At 37.3% G+C, this 17,280-nt stretch overlaps 1 pseudogene; it reads left to right on the top strand.

Moving 5' to 3' along the window:
• Positions 1-16,407: 16,407 nt before the first annotated feature.
• Positions 16,408-16,527, top strand: LOC120613414 (uncharacterized; annotated as a pseudogene).
• Positions 16,528-17,280: the final 753 nt, after the last annotated feature.

The raw sequence follows: 17,280 nt of genomic DNA, 5'->3' as shown, positions 1-17,280 counted from the left end.
TACATGTATATATCATACAGACCATGGCATATACATTTAGAGACATATGCTTTCATATACAGAGAGATATGCCTTATAGATGTTAAATAGATAGATAGATAGATAGATAGATAGATAGATAGATAGATAGATAGATAGATAGATTTAGCGGAGACTTTCACATGCAGAAGCATATGTCTACACATATAGACACAGGCCTAAAGACCCATACAAAGATATACATGGGCAAACATCTGCACTTACAGACTCAGATGTGCGAGGGGAGCATACAAAATCACATGCATGTGCAGAAACATAGGTGAATTACACAGAAGATGAATGGACATAGAAGCTTGTGCAGATGTATGCACAAACACATACAGGTTTATACATATACAGACATTCCACGTGGGTATACAGACACAGATAACCATTAACATTTACTTGAACAAGCACAGAAGCACACAGATACACATAGAAGCATGCATGCCTATTGACCTGTGCATGTTGACATGCACCTACACTAGCAGAGCCCAGCACAACTTCACAGACATACACTTGCACAGATACTTGTATGTATAGTCATATGTATGCATGCAAACATAGATGAGCATGCATACCACAGAGGCATGCACAAACAAGCACAGGGACAGAGGCATACACATATACACAGGCATATAAAATTCCCATGCATATAGAGTACTCACATGTACACAGCAACATAAACATCTGCACATGGACACACAGATGCATTCACCCAGAGAGTCACCCAAAGAAATTCATTCTCATGCAGACAGATTTATGCAGATGCACAAACACATGCCCCCACAGACATGCAGGTGGTGACACATACATACATATGCAAACAGAGGTGGATGAACAGATGATTGAACTTGAGATATACACATGTGATATAGAAGCACCTAAACACAGATAAAGGGGCTTACAGTCAAGAATTCACAGGTACACATAGACACATAGACTCACTCACACACAGACATACATATATACACAAAGACACAGACATGCAGAGACACACACAGATGGATATTTGCAAGCAGTAAACGTAAAGACTAAATGTGTTCGTGCAAAGATATGTACATGAGGATAGAGGTACGGTCCCACAGACTTACATATTGCACATAGACATGGATACTGCCCCCTGTCAAAGATACAGTTCCACCCAATCAGATGGTGACACACTCCAAACCCCCATTACAGACACATGCACAGAGCTCTATAAATGCACTTGCATATAGAGACACATAAACGCACATGCAGATGTACAGCCAGATGCAGGTATACCCCCTCCCCCAAATACATAAGCACATAATATCCTTAGTATATAAGAGTTAGAGACATACACATATATCTACAGACAATGCAGACCTAAACACACTAAAGGATACGGACATATTCACAGGCACTCTAATGCACATGTCAGCATATATATCTATTGGCACACACATAATGATCTACAAATGCACTCTTATGCCCATATGTCAGTCCTAAATGTACACCATATATGTGAATGTACACACACATATACATCTGCATACGTGGACTTGCTCATGCTGCAAACAGAAACACAGACATAGAGACTCATGCAGATTTATACAGATGAAAACACAGAGACTCAAACATATAAAAGGATGTGCAAACAAACCCTTTTTCAAAGGAGGCTGCAATTGTTGTACTTATTTCTTAGCCTTTTCAGGAGATTATGAAAATTATTACACCACTTCTGTATAATAGCATATGTGGAAATTACCAGAAAGATCCCTGAAAGATCTGGGATGCACATGTGTGTACACACGCACACACACGCGCGCACACACACACACACACACACACACAGAATCATAGGCATAGTATAAACATGCATAGCTAAATATAGAAAGATATATAGACAGACTGACACACACATGCACACACCACCGAAACCACACAGTGTAATATTAAGGGCATGGCTATTGAATTTGAAACCAAACCAAACCAAACCTGTGTTTGCATCCTAGTTCCAGCAGTTACTTGCTCTATGATTTGGGGCCACTTTTCTGCTTTCACACCTGTAACATTGGGGTACTATTAGCACTATCTCTTTGGGCTGTTTGAAGATTCAGTGAAACAAAGGACTTAGCCTGGTGTTTGGAATGTCATAGATGCTGCTGCTGCTTTTTAATTTTACTAGACTTGAAGTTGTTAGCTGGATAGGGTTTAGGTTTTGTGGTCAAGTGCGTGTTTATATTTTAGAGACGTGTTAACATATTTGTAAATGTATTAATGAAAAATAGATTACCTTCATAGACAAAGCCATTTCTGAAATTTTCAGAGATGATACAGGCTTATTACTGTCCCTGGCAAATGGGAAGAGCTACAACAAACATATCCTGCTATCGTCGATTGTTGTGATTGTCACTGTTATTCACATCCTTTTCCTTTTTGCAGGAGGAGATGAAATTGAGCGACCCCTGGAAGAGGGGAAAGGGGGCTTCTTGCCCCATGCACATTGCCACCTAGTGACCATATCGAGTAAGTACAGTATTTGTGGATTGCTCCAACACATTCCTAAAATTTCACCCATTGCGAAGTTGCATAACCTCCCTGGCGAATAAGTTAGTATACATAAAGTTATAGTGGTTTCTACTATATTCAGAAATAAAAAAATAGTTATAAAATAAAGAGAAACATTTCTTCCTAAATTCCCTCCCACTTCCGTTCAGTTTTCATCTGGACTTTATTGAGACTATTCTATAGCAATGGTCTTCAAACGTTCTAATGATAGGCCACCTAAAATAGTTGTAAAAAAACTACCCCATCACACATCTTTAAGTTAGCATATGAAATTTCTTACCATAAATTTAATTATTTGTAGAGTTATTATTTACAGCATGTTATTAATATTTATGCTTTTAAATAACATGATTTAATTATATTTTGCATAATTCAATCAACTAAAAATACTCATCATTGCTAACTTCAAAGCAACCAAATGAAAAAAACCATAAACAGTCAGAAATTTAAAATCACCCTTCCATTTAACTTCTCTCACATAATTTATCCTAATTTAATATGTTTTTATGTCTAAAGGCTTTTTATTTAAAGGCTTTTTATTTCACCCTATCATACATCTCTGTAAAATATTATACATTTTGATAAATAATTATTAAAAATAAATACTAGAATTTGGTTAGAAATGAATCTCTTAAGTGAATATGATTGTTTATTTTCCCCAGAATTAGTTCATGGCTTTGAGCATGACTAACACTTAATTCTAATGAGACAGAACACATTATAATTTATTTTTCCTGTTTGTCACATTAATAGATATAAGAACTCAGAAAACTTTGTTTCCATAAATAAGTAGAAGAGAATGGAATAAATGTCAAATCATGGGTCAAAAATCAGTGACCACTCATCAAAAAATTTTAACGATTAAATTTTTTTAACAGACAACTTGCTTAGGCCTATCTTTATTAGTGTGAAAGCAAAGAAGCCCCAATTTACAAAAAGATTTTGTTGCTAAATCATTTATTTCTGAGTTTCTGGGAAGTTTACCAAAATGACCTTGCCAAGATTTAGCAAAGCACTATTATATCTGTCCTACTTTCATTTTGAGGCATTAATTTAAATCCAATGTACTTTCAAAAGGTTGAGAAAATCAAATTTCTAGATCAATATGTTTTAGCCAATACAATAATTTTGATTAAATGCCTTTAATTCATTATATCCTTTAAATATAAAATTTTGAGGCTGCAGATTTGCATCATCGATTTCATAGAAAATATTTTTAATAAAACTTAATTAGCAAAGACAATATTCATATCAAAATAATCAACCAAATCCCCTTTAACTTCAGAAAAAGTGTCTGATTTTACTTTTCAATGGAAAAAATGAAATGATATGCATTCTGAGGAGTAATAGTAAAACCATGAAGAAATCAATTATGGGACAAATTTGTCCCAATAACAAACTAAATAGAAGATTAAAATGCTAATGAGATTTATAGCCACTTCAAAATAAATTAATAAATTAATAATTTTGTATCTCATGTGTAATTTAAAAGTAAACAATGTAATATATTGCTAAATTATAATTTATGTACGAAACAAAGAATCTGATGGTAGACATACTCTCCTTTGGTAAACACATATGCATTGTTTTTAGAACTCTAGTGTTAGGTTTCTGGAAATAATTAAGAATTATGTATAAAAATTTTTAAATCCATTAATGTTATTAGACCACAGAATCAAACTTTTCAATCATATTTTATGAAAGATAAAAAGCATATTTAGCTAAAAAATAATTGGTCTAGCAACCACCATATTTTATTTTTGATAATAGGAGGTAGAAAATATGTAATTATTTATAAAATGAAATGAGGAGAGACTTTAATTGGAAAAGATATTTCGAGACACAATATGAGAAAACAAGTTTTAACTAGTTTAATGAATGATGTACCTTATCTGAAAGAAATCACATACAATTTCTATGCATAAATTTTACCAGTGTAAACTCTTTGTAATATAGGAAAACATTCCAGTTATATTTAAAAGAATCCGAATCAATAGTATGTACTGCTATTAGTTAGGAGGTGGCTTTCTTTTCAATTAATGACACATCTAAGTGATTAGTACTGAGAATAGCTGCAAAATAATGCTTAATTTTAAGCAAGTGGAAAAAAAGTTATTCTTACAGAAATCAATTTTAAGTGAGAATATACATGCAAATTGAGAATCTGAGAGTGGATTCCCTGCAAACTCTCCCTGCTCACATACTTCTTGAAAAGAATTAATGTACCAGTAGCCTATTTTGAAGACCACTGTTCTAGACTGTCTTCGGCAGGATGCTCCAGAGTGATATATTGTCATTGTTGAGATAACCAATTTACTATAGCTCACATTCATAAGACTGCAGTAGAAGTAGCTGCCACTTTCGATTTTCTGCAAATCCTTCTATGACTGATCGTGTTTGAGCAAAATATTCTGGAAGAGATTATTTTGTTTTGCTGATATATGTATGAATTGACTAGACCTACATTGTCCAATATGGGAGCTATGAACCCCATGTGGCTTGTATGAACTGTGATATAAGTGTAAAATATAATATGCACCAGATTTCAAAGACCAGACCAACATAATAAAATATTTCATTAATATTTGGATACTGATTACATGTTGAAATGATATTTTGGATATACCGAGTTAAATAACACATTATTAAAAATTAATTTCACCTGCTTTTCACACTTTTTAAAATGTTGCAACATGAAAATTAAAATTACATATGTGGCTTGCATTGTATGTATTATATGATAGTGCTGCTCTAGAGCTTACATTGTAATTCTCCAACTTCCTCTAAAGAGATGACCACAGGAAAAAAATGATTTGCCCACTACTCTGGTCCAGTATATTGATATTCTGATGTAGTCAGTACCTTTTACTAGTGTTTGGGTTTCCAGATTGGAGAATTTCTATTTGTAAGCAGGCAAAAGTAAAAAACAAACAAACAAAAAACCCAGTATTTTATTAAAGTTATTTAAAAAGTAGTCTTTTATTAGTACTTAAAAATTTTCCCAGTATTAACTTTGGACGATTTCTCAGTGGGTGCAAGTAAAGCTTTTCAAACTCCTTGAAAATGTCAGTGACAGATATTGCATTCTATTGAAGGTATGAAGTGTTTCATCACATTTGAAATGTGTTTTTATGTAATTACATTTTTATGTAACATTAAGAAAGAAGAAAAAACCCTTCTAAATAAACTATGATGTAATGCTTTCATATCTATAGAACTTTAATTTTATGCTTACTAAAAGAGCTTTTTGGCTTAGACATATATTTTTATCATGTATTATGATACTACAATTGCCATGACCAAGTTTCAATTATAGTTGGCATACACAGCCAACGATACTTCCCTTTCAAATATGCCTGCTGGCTGACAGTGATTGTAAAATGGCATCGATTAAAAGGTGCATTCTGATTTCAGAGATGTAAAAATGTGAAGAAAAGAGGCACCTCAGAATTAGTTAAATACAGTAAGTCATTTGTCAAGAAAAAAGGATCATAGAGGGCAGAAAGCCAAACTCTAAGACATCAGCCTAGTGAAGACACTTTTCTATGTATTATTGAATTTACAAAAAAAAAATATATATATATATATAGCTCTCATTTAAAAAGTTATCATAGTGCACTTAAATAACATTACATTATACATTTCGTCTCAATTGTTTGATGATTTTCTTAGCATTCTTTTATTTGTTTCCTGGCTTGGAAGTGGAGGGCCGTGAAAGAATTGTAATGGTTGGGGCTATGACTGGGGACAGACTGGATCTCTCCAGACTGAAAATGTCTAGCATGTCTGTTGTGAGAACCACTTAACACAGCCTTGTGTGAGGCTGTGCCTTCAATGGCACTGTTTGTTCTTCGTAAGTGGGCTAACAGAGGGAGCTTTTCTCCTTGTCATGGCTTAGTTTAGTTTTAACATATTCAATGTATCCTTTATTGACTGAAGGGCCTAAGAGAGGGAAGAAGGGCAATCGAGCCGCTTTCCTAGTTTTTGTTTTATATAATATTCAAGGGGGTCAGCAAGATGAATAAAAACTCCGTAGGAAGTACGTTATCTCAAGAATTAATGAAAAAAACACCCTAGATTTGTCATCCAGGATTTGTGACACATTTCTGATTCTAATGATACTGTTGATGATGTAAGAATTTACAAGAGGTAACCAAAAAAACAGTTTTCATGAAATGAGAAGTATAAGAAAATGAATAACATGTTTCTCCCCTCGTCCCTAGGGTTAAACATCATACTAAAACTAAGTGTCTCTTTTTTTTTGTCTTTAATTGAAATATAATAGACAATTAGTTGCTTGTATTTACATTGTACAATTCGATGAGTTTTTTTTCCATTATAGTTGGCATACAATAATATACCAGTCTCAATTGTATAGCATAGTGATCAGAGATCCACATAACTCACAAAGCAATCACCCCACTAAATCTAGTACCCCTCTTCCCCCTTACATATTTTTTACAACATTATTAACCATCTTCTCCATGCTACACTCTACATCTCTGTGTCTATTCTGCTAATATCTATTTGTACCTCTTAATCCCTTTGCCTTTTATATTGTCTTCCCCAAACCCCCCATCTAGTATCCCTCAAAATATTCTCTGTATGTATGAGTTTATTTCTGCTTTTGTTGTTGTTGTTGTTTGTTTTGTTCTTTAGATTCCACATGTATGTGAAATCATTCGATATTTGTCTTCCTCTATTCAACCCATTTCATTCAGTACAATATCCTCTAGGTCTATCAAAGCAATATCTTTTTCCATCCCCTTCATTTTAATCTGTGTGTCTCTTTTAATCTGAAGTGAGTCTCTTGTAGGCAGCATATGTAGGGGTCTTGTTTTCTTATCCATTCAGCCACTCTATCTTTTGGTTGGAGCACTTCATTCTTTTCCATTTGAGGTACTTGTTGCTAGGAATGTAGTTATTACCATTCTTTATTCCTGTTTTTGATACATGTCTTTTCTTCTTAAAGAAGTCCCTCCAACATTTCCTGTAATACTGGCTTGGGGTTGATAAATTCCTTTAGCTTATTTTTGCCTGGGAAGTTCTTTATCTGTCCTTCCACTCCAAATGATGGCTTTGCTGGATAAAGTATTCTCGGTTGTAGATCCTGGGTTTTCATCACATTGAATATTTTGTGCCAAGCCCTTCTATCCTGCATATTTTCTTTTGACAAGTTAGCTTCCAGTCTTATGGGTGCTCCCTTGTAAGGTAAATAACCACTTTATTCTTGCTGCTTTTCAGATTCACTCTTTGTATTTAACCTTTGGCATTTTAATTACGATATGTCTTGGTGTGGGCCTCTTTGGGTTCCTGGTTTTTGGAATTCTCTGAGCCTCCTGGGGTTGCATGTCTATTTCCTTCACCAGGTTAGGGAAGTTTTCATCATTATTTCTTCAAATAGCTCTTCAACATCTTTTTTTCCTTCTGGTACCCCTATGACACAGATATTTTTATGTTTAATAGTATCCCACAGACTCCTTAAATTATTATTATAGTCATGGCTTCTTTTTTCTTGCCATTCTGATTGAATGTCCTTGGCTTTCCCATCCTTTATATAGGTCATTTGATCCTCTTATTTATTCACTCCGTTTGTTTAATATACTTCTCATCTCAGATAATGTGTTCTTCATTTCTGACTGATTCTCTTTTATAATTTCCATTTCCATTTTTTTATCTCTTTGTTAAAATTCTCGCCAAATTCATCTAAGTTCATTGGGCATCTTTATAACCAGTGTTTTGAACTCTGCATCTGTTAGATTCCTCGATACCATTATTCCTGGATCTCTGTTCTATTCTCTCATATGGTTTCTGCTTCTCTGTCTTTCCATTTGGCTGCTTTTCTGTGTCTGTTTCTATGTACTAAGCAAAGCTCCTAGTCTCCCGGTCTTATTAGCGTGACTTTGTGTAGTAGGTGTCCAGTGGCACAGTCCTGAGAGGGGTTCAGCTGCAGGCCAAGTTTAGCCCCAGCCTGTGCCCCCCCGGGGCCAGCTGTCAAGATTCAGCAAGCAATGCACAGATGTTGTACTTACAGTTGCCTCAAGAGTCCACACCAGAAACCGAGGCCAGCTGCCACTAGTGTTAGTCTAGGCTCAGCAAGGGGCCCCTGACTAAGTGAAGACACAACTGGATGTGGCTTGGGTGGGGCCGTGAGTTGGGGGCGGGGTTGTTCAGGGAATTCTCTAAGTGGAGCAACCTTTGTTATCCAGTTTGATGACGTCTCAGCTATGATGTCGCTGTGTCCCACACTGGGAGATGGGTGGGCTCAACAGAGGAACAGTGGATGCACTTTTGCCCAGGAGAAAACTCGCTTCGACCCTCACTCCAACAACTCAGTGCCTGCCTGTAAGTCCTTGGCGCCCCCCTTGCTGCTGACCTGTTCCTGGCACTCACAGCAAGTGAGTCTGTCACCGTGAAAGTCCGCTTGGCCCCTTTAAGAGGCGTCTGCTGCTGCCGCAGCCTTTGTCTCAGAGGCTCGGGACCTGGAAAGCCTTGTGTCCTCACTCGTCCTACCTCTTCCCATTGCAGGGTCATTTCTTATTTCTCTCCCTAGTTGTATAGCTTGTTCATCTAGACCTCAGGCAATTTCCCTTGCTGTTTGCTCCTTGTTTTTGTCACAACTTTTTTTTTTTTTACACCTACAGCACCTGGTATTCCTAGGTGGTCTCCCATCCAAGTACTAACCAGGCCCAACCTTGCCTAGTTTCCGAGAGTAGACGAGATTGAGGGCATCTGTCACAGCTTTGATTTGGTCGCCAGAGGAATGAACAGATCCTCTATCATCTACGCCATTTTTTTTTCTCCTGTAAGTGTCTCTTGAGGGCTCAAAAGCAAGGCCAGTTTTATGGGCTTGTGTCCCATAGTCTTATAGAGCCCTATGCTTAGAAGAGCTCCGTGCTTTGTTGAATGCTCTGTTGTAATGGTCTTGAAATTCTTTATATTTTTTGAAAAAGGGGTCCTCATTTTCATGTTCCATTGGGTCCCACAAATTATGTAGCTGATCCCATTCAAAAGGAGATACTTGCCAGAGAATTATTAACTGAAGTTGCCAAATTAAATTAGAAGCATTGTTTTTCTAATGTTGTACACTGAATTGTTTCCGTTAGTACTAGTAAACATAGTATCCATAAGCTACTATTGCTGTTGGTGTTGTGTTAGGAACAATAGTTGTAGAATTAATAGGAGTAATATTAACTCAACAGTACTTTATATTGACTCCCCCATTTATTCATTTAACCTGGGATATCTCCTTTGTCTCTATTTTCTCATCTGTAAAAGGGCAGTGACGTTACAGCTGCCCTTCCTAACCCTAGATAAAGCTAATTGTTGGGATCAGATTGAAATGCTCATGGAAGTGCTTGTGATCTGTAAAGATTGAAACAGATGGCAAATATTATTTGTTCTCCTACCCAGCATGGAATCTGGGTGGCAACCACCTGCCTGGGGATTCTGGAGGCCTGAGTTGGGCCCAGCAATGAGGCTGCTCTGGCCCATGACTATAAAACTGGTATCCCAGGGGGTCCTAAAGCCAGAAAATCAGTGCCTCGGAAATCTCTGTCAAAAGGGCTGGGTTAAGGCATTTGGATGGAAATCACAGATATGCACACAGGGCTAAAGGGTTGAGAAGCGAGGACAGGAAGTGCAGCTGAAAAAGCTAGGCTCCTCTGAGCTCCTGATGCTTTGCCACAGGGCTTTTTCTAGGACTCCTGCAGGGTTGGGGAGGGAATGGTCAAGGGTGCCAGCCACCTCAGATTGCCATAGAAGTGTTCTTGTTGCCCCAAACAGAATTGTATTCAGAGTTGCCAATATCTAAGTAAGAAAAGGCAACTTTTATTTTCATTGTATGAAGGAACTCGTTTTCCTGGATGTGAAGGAGAAAAGTGGCACAATGGAGACCTTGAGGATGTCATCTAATACCATGTGGTTTTTAAGTATGCAAGAATGCCTGTCAATGACTTCCCGAGAGTCTATTTAAATAATTTCAGGATTTTGCTATAATGCAATAGAGAGGTGAAAGTAGCACTTCAAATGAGGCCACAGAAAATGCCATTTGAAATATCTTGGCAATGTCTTTCGTCACTGTTGCGACACGGCGATCAACAGTTTGCCTCATTTCACATATCAGAAATCACTGAAGACTGTTTCCTGTGGGTGGCAGAAGTGAAGATAGGGATGTAGCCTTTTAGGAATGAGTATCCAGAAGAAGGCTTTTGGTTTCCTGGCTAAAATGATACAGTGTATTTGGTTGCATGTCTCTACTGGGAAATGGGAGGAGTACTATATTGTGTCAGAATGCAGAGGGGGTAGTGGCTGGGATGTATTTGCATTACTTTAATTTTTTTTGTACCTGAGTTTGAGTATAAGTTTCAGATTGAGGCAAGGGCTGCAGACCCGATAAACCAATAGCAAAGAGCCAATGTCTGGTCTGTGATTAGTTCAGATCTGGGACTTCCAGCTGCCTAACAACTTGGCTTGGGCAGGATGCATGACAACCTAGATTCAGACTGGAGACAGGGCTAAGGATGCCGATTGGTCAACTGAATTTGTGCTAAAGAGGCTTTGAACATGCCACTGACCGTGTGCATTTTTGAGAGGGAGCCTGCAAAGGGGAGTTGGCTGTCACACACAGAGATCTGGGGGCAGGTGCAATGACGCCTGTGTGTAAGGATGAAGAGCAGGGAGTGTCCTGTGGGTGGGGCTTCACGAATTAGTTGGATGGGGGCTGTCTGTGCAGATGCCTGTAACTGACTTAGGTCAAGGCCCGCTCAGGTTGGAATCAGGGCTTTTTTCGAGCTTCCTGCTTGAAATTTCTACTGTGTTTCCAGACCAACCAAGAGAGTCTACACCTGTTGGTAAAGGTAGGTTGAGAGCTCAGCCATGATCTCATTTATAATATAGGAAAATTTCCAGCACTTCTCTTAGGACCCCACTGGAGACTGAGGACCAAATAAGAGAAGGTGATAATATAGTCTCAGAGTTGGAAAGAACCCTTAAAGCCATTTAATGCAATCCCTATATCTCAACTGAAGTCTCTAATAAATAGTTTTTCCTTCCCTTTACTTGAACATATCCAAGAATAGGGAACTGGTGTTTCCTGAGGTAGGCCATCCATTCTCTGGCCATCTTTGTTAGTTCTGCCTGATATTAGACTAAAATCTGCCTCTCTAGGGTGGACATTCTGAACTCTGGGGCAAGTCACCTCCTGCTGACACATGGCCCTTTTGCTCATTGAAGACAGCTCTTGTCTCATCGAACTCTTCTCTTTGCCTAGCTTCGTTTCTCTTTGCCATTCCCCATTTGATGATTTTGGCCTCTGTTACTCTTGTTTCCTCCTTTCAATAGTCCAGGTCGTCAGGGTACTAAAGCCTTGTAAAATCTGACCTGACGCAATCTGACCTCTTGTTCCTTAAGCTGAATATCTTTCCTCTATTGACTATATGGCATTTATGGTCAGATTGCATTATTGACTCACCTAGTTTCCAGACAGTCGTAAATTCAGCTGGAAGATGCTCCCAAACTGCTTCACTAAGAACTACAGGGATAGCCAGTGTTCCTGACCAAAAGTAGTTCACTCATTGAAAATTAGGTCACAGTGGCACAGGGAGGAACACAGTGGAGGGTAGAAAGTGAGCCGGTGTATTGTCTTTCATTGAGATCTTTAGTACCTATTTTTCTTTTACATATCACTAATTCATTTACATTACATTTTATATGGAGTCTGGGAACCAGAGAAAATATGGAAAAGAGACCCTTAAATGGGATTGAGGAATTGTATTAGTCACATGCACTGCTCATGAAAAAGCGGGAATAAGCTTGGAATTTCCTTTCTCTCTTCATGTCCTCCTCCTCTGTCACAGATACCCTTTTGTTTAATATAAGTCTGTTAATGAGGCTTCTGATCGTTCCTACCAGATGTGTAGATTGTTCCAGAAATCAATCACTCTACTCAACTGGGGACCTCCTGAGTTAATTTGGCCCTTTAACCACCTCATTCTTTGGGTGGGTGCTGAAAATGACAGTCGAGTAGCAGTCCGAAGTCTGCTGCACTAAAAAAAAAAAAAAAAAAAAAAAATCCCAACAAAGTGAAAATTTGCATTTTAATTTTTAACAGAAAATGAAAAAGCTTCTGATCAATTTCTTTGTTGTATTAGAGAATTAGAGAAAATGTTTCTTTGCTAATCAAGAAAAGGGAGAATAAGGGCAGACACCACCTTTCCAATTACCCATCTCTTTCAGAGAAGTGAGAACAGCTTAAGACTCCAGAGTCTTTGTGCTGCCACAAATTATCAGTGCAAGCTGGTACAAGCCTTCCATTCTTGGGCCTCAGTACCTTTGTTAATAGATAAAGAGTTTGGACCAAATATCTACTGGCCCTTCCAGCTCTGGCCCTTCCAGTGACTGTGAATCATCTTTACCTTTATTACTATATATTATGCCATTCTGGAGTGGTGGCCAATAGAGAGGCAAAAACCATACCCACTTGGGGGATATTCTTTCACATATACTCCTATAGTAGAAGAGTGTCTTCGCTTCTAGCCCTACTGTCCAGTCCAGACTGTATACTATACATGTGAAATGAAGACCAAACTTTTAAGACTTAGTGCAGAAAAAATAAAAAGCTATTCAATTTTTTAATATTGATTACATGTTGAAATGATAATATTTTGGATATATTTGGCTGTTAAAATATGCTATGAAATTAATTTACTGTGACTTTTCACTTTTTTTTCCATGCATTATCTAAAAAATTTTAAATTATATCCATGACCCATGTTATATTTCTATTGGACAGTCCTGGTATAGAGAGTTACTCTTACTGCATAAACTTGACTTCCAATTACTTGGAAACCTCCCAAGGTTGAAACCATCTAAACTTGTGGTTCTCAGTGTTGGATACACTTTAGAATCACATCAGGATCTTTTAAATAAAAGATTCTCCTCCTCCCTATGATTCTGATTTACCTCCCACAACTCATAGTGACCTTTCTTCTATACTCTGAATTTCTTCCATAAAACCATAGGGTGTGATCATCAAAAAATAAGACTGTTCTACAAATGCCAGAAACATGTATAACCCCAAGTTGGACAGCTGCTGGATGAAAGGGAGCTGCAACACTGAAACAGGCTCAGTTTAGACCCTCAACTAGCTCTCAAGAGCAAAAAGAGGGCCTTCTCCTTAGCTCTTCAGTTATTAAAAATCAAGCAGACAGGAAATAGTAATTTGAATTAATTCTGTCTTAGTTGCTGCTTCTTATTTGCATTTCTGAAAATCAGCTTACTTCATTCCATCTGTCTTCCCAGGGGAGATACTTGGCATTGTTTTGTCTATTTTCAGAGAGAAAAATGATGCCCAAAGAGTGTGACCATCTCCTTGGTTAAGGGAATTCCTTCCACCAAATATTTATTATTTTGTTTTGTTTTTTGTATTAATGGGGGCATTTTTTCTTCGACTCTTAAGGGGTCTAAAGAAGAAAGCATAGAAAAGGTAGTTTGATTAGAATTAGGCCGCCCTCTAGAGTGGAGCAAGTTCATGTCGATTCCTAGTAACAGGACACATTTTCTAGCCTGACCCTCAAATTCTGAGAGTCACCTTCTCTGAGGTCTACCATCCCCATATGCTCACTAGATCCACAGTGTCTTGTGCTTGGACCCTAGCATGGGCCTTAGATAAAGAGAAAGCTGCTCCTCTCTTCTGCTAGTCCTCTTGGTTCTCAGAGCTGGAGGGCCTGCCCAGCCTCTGTGGATGACTGAAGTTTGAGTCCTGATAATGAATTTGGAACAGGTTTACAAGGTAACTAAAACCCCTAGGTTTTTAAATCAGACTCTACTGAACTGTATCTTGGGATCCTAAGAAATCACAGCTCTTCAGACTCTAGCAAGACTTGAAAAAGAGGTGCTCAGTTACTGTGATCCCGAATGGCCAAATTCGGTGCTACCAACAGTGTTGGTAATATCTTGTCATGGCAATGGGGAGGCAGTAAGAGAAAAGTTTCAGTAAGTAATCCTATGTGCCCACAGTTCCCTGAAGCTTTACCAATCCTCTGCTTAGGATTTTTGATTAAATACCACTTCCCCAAGTTAAAGATTAAGTTAAAGTCATCTATATTGTCTGAGTTATTTTAGAGTGGCTCTGCCACTTACTAGTTCCGTGATTTTGGGAAAATAACTTCTCTAAGCTCCACTTGTAAAATAGGAATCACAACAGTACCTACCTCATATTCTTGTGAAGATTTAATGTGTTACTCTACTTATGTCCAGCACCGTGCACAGTTACATGCCCAGAGTAGCAGCTAGGTAAAGGTTTGTTGAATGAATAGATGAATGAATTCATGTATATTAATACTGAAGTGAATATACATGCTTACAGAGATGCCCTCTTTTTGGATCAATATGAAAGTACCAGGGTTTAGTATGAGAGCTAAAACCTAATTAGTTTCTTTATCAAATATTTAGACTCAATATATTTCTATTCTCCTGGCATTTTTATAGAATAGATGCTAGACATAGATGGGGAGCTAGACAAATCATCTTCTACTGATTGGCTTTGAGTCTCATACTGGCCAGAGTACACAGTTTACGTTGCAGAGATATTTTAGGGGATCAAATTGTCCTCAAATGCAAATAAATAAACAAACAAACAAACAAACAAACAAATAAATAAATAAATAAAGGATATTTATAGCCCAGTGTAAAGAAATTCTATGAAGGAAGGAGATATTAAAATGAATAATCATGAGTTAGAATAGTAATTAGTAACTATATATTATTGAAACACACACATTTAAGCACTTGAAGAAAAGAGTAGAATTCTCTAAACTGCTTATATAATCTTTCCCCCACCCCAAAGAGATCAAATTGGTAACTAGTAGCCCAACTTTTTCTAAGAGCAGCTATAAGAGGATAGTAATATTAACTTGACAAGAAGACATTATATAGAACCATAGTTTTAGATTTTTTTAAAATGTAAGGTGAAGTGTGAAAAGATAACATCATGCTTTTTTACTGAGGACAGGTTTTCTAAAAGTTCATCTTCATACTGTAGTTATAATCTAAATTATATTTGAATGAAACTTCAGAAAGAATAAACTTGGAAATGACTGGTATTGGGAGGTAGTTGTGGCTTACAGTGAGTAGAAGTGACAGTCTTTGGAGTTAGGTCAAGTCACCCCTGGCATGATTCAATGCAATTCCAATTTAAAAGCCATATCACCTTCTTGGCTTCATTTTATTTTTCTTAACCTCTTGGATCATTTTCTTTTGGTGTCTCCATGATAGGAGCTCTAGGGAATGGGGGAACTGAGCAGAGAATACAGTCATACATGGCTTAACTACAGGGATAAGTTCTGAGAAATGCATTGTTAGGCAATTTCATCATTGTACGAACATCACAGAATGCACTTACACAAACTTAGATGGTTCAGCTCACTACAATCCTAGGCTATGTGATATATGGCTATTGTTCCCAGGCTACAAACCTGTACAGCATGTTACTGTACTGAATATTGTAGGAAATTGTAAAAAAAATGGCATTTATGTATCTAAACATATGTAAACATAGAAAAGGTACAGTAAAAATATGGTATAAAAGATAAAAAATAGTACACCTCCACAGAGTATTTACCATGACTGGAGCTGGCAGGATTGGGAGTTTCTCTGGGGGAACCAGTGAGTGAGTGGTGAATGACCATGAAGGCCTAGGACATTACTGTGCACTACTGTAGACTTTATAAACACTGCACACTTAGGCTACAGAAATTTATGAAAAAAATTCTTTCTTCAATAATAAATTAAACAGCTTACTGTAACGTTTTTACTTTATGAACTTTATTTTTTAACTTTTTGACTTTTGATTGTGTCTACGGCCATGCCACCCTGAACCTGCCTGGATCTCATCTGATCTCGGAAGCTAAGCGGGGTCAGGCCTGGTTAATACTTGGATGGGAGACCACTTAGGAATACCAGATGCTGTAGGCATTAAAAAAAAAAGAAAAATAACTTTTTTGACTCCTTTGTAATAACACTTAGCTTAAAATACAAATACATTGTATAGCTGTACAAAAATATTTTCTTTCTTTATATCCTTATTCTACAAACTTTTTTCTATTTAAATTTTTTTTAATTTATATATATATTTTTTATTTTTAAACTTTTTTGTTAAAAAACTAAGACACAAATACACACATTAGCCTAGGCCTACATGGGGTCAGGATCATCAATATCACTATCTTCCACTTGCACATTTTGTAAGGTCCTTGGGCAAAAACATGCATGGAGCTATCATGTTCTGTCATAACAATGTCTTTTTCTGGAATACCTCTGACAGACCTGCTTGAGACTCTTCTTGAAGAGGTGTCACTCTTTTCAGAATTATGTCCATGGAGATTTCCTTCTTCTTTTTCCCGCAATCAACATATCTAGACTTTCCAAAATTTTTTCATCCGCCTTCACATCGGCACTCACAGCTCACCACTCACTTTCACATTACGTAATGAATAATGATTCCTGAAATGTTTAAACCACCCAGAGCTAGCAGTAAATTCAACGTCTAGTCAGGGCCAGCCTTTTCTTTCAACATCACAAACTTTTCGCTTTGGCCTTGATCATCATTGTCCTGAGAGGGATATACTTCTGTGTCAGGTGTTCAATCCATGTCACTAAAAGTTTCTCCTTGTCTGATATAAAGGCACTTCTCAGATTTTTATTAGCTTCATTGCCTTCAATGAAGCA

Source organism: Pteropus medius, unplaced genomic scaffold (genome assembly GCF_902729225.1).
Source record: "Pteropus medius unplaced genomic scaffold, Ma_sr-lr_union100, whole genome shotgun sequence".
NCBI classification, from domain to species: domain Eukaryota; kingdom Metazoa; phylum Chordata; class Mammalia; order Chiroptera; family Pteropodidae; genus Pteropus; species Pteropus medius.
This window is presented reverse-complemented; position numbering and strand designations above follow the sequence as displayed.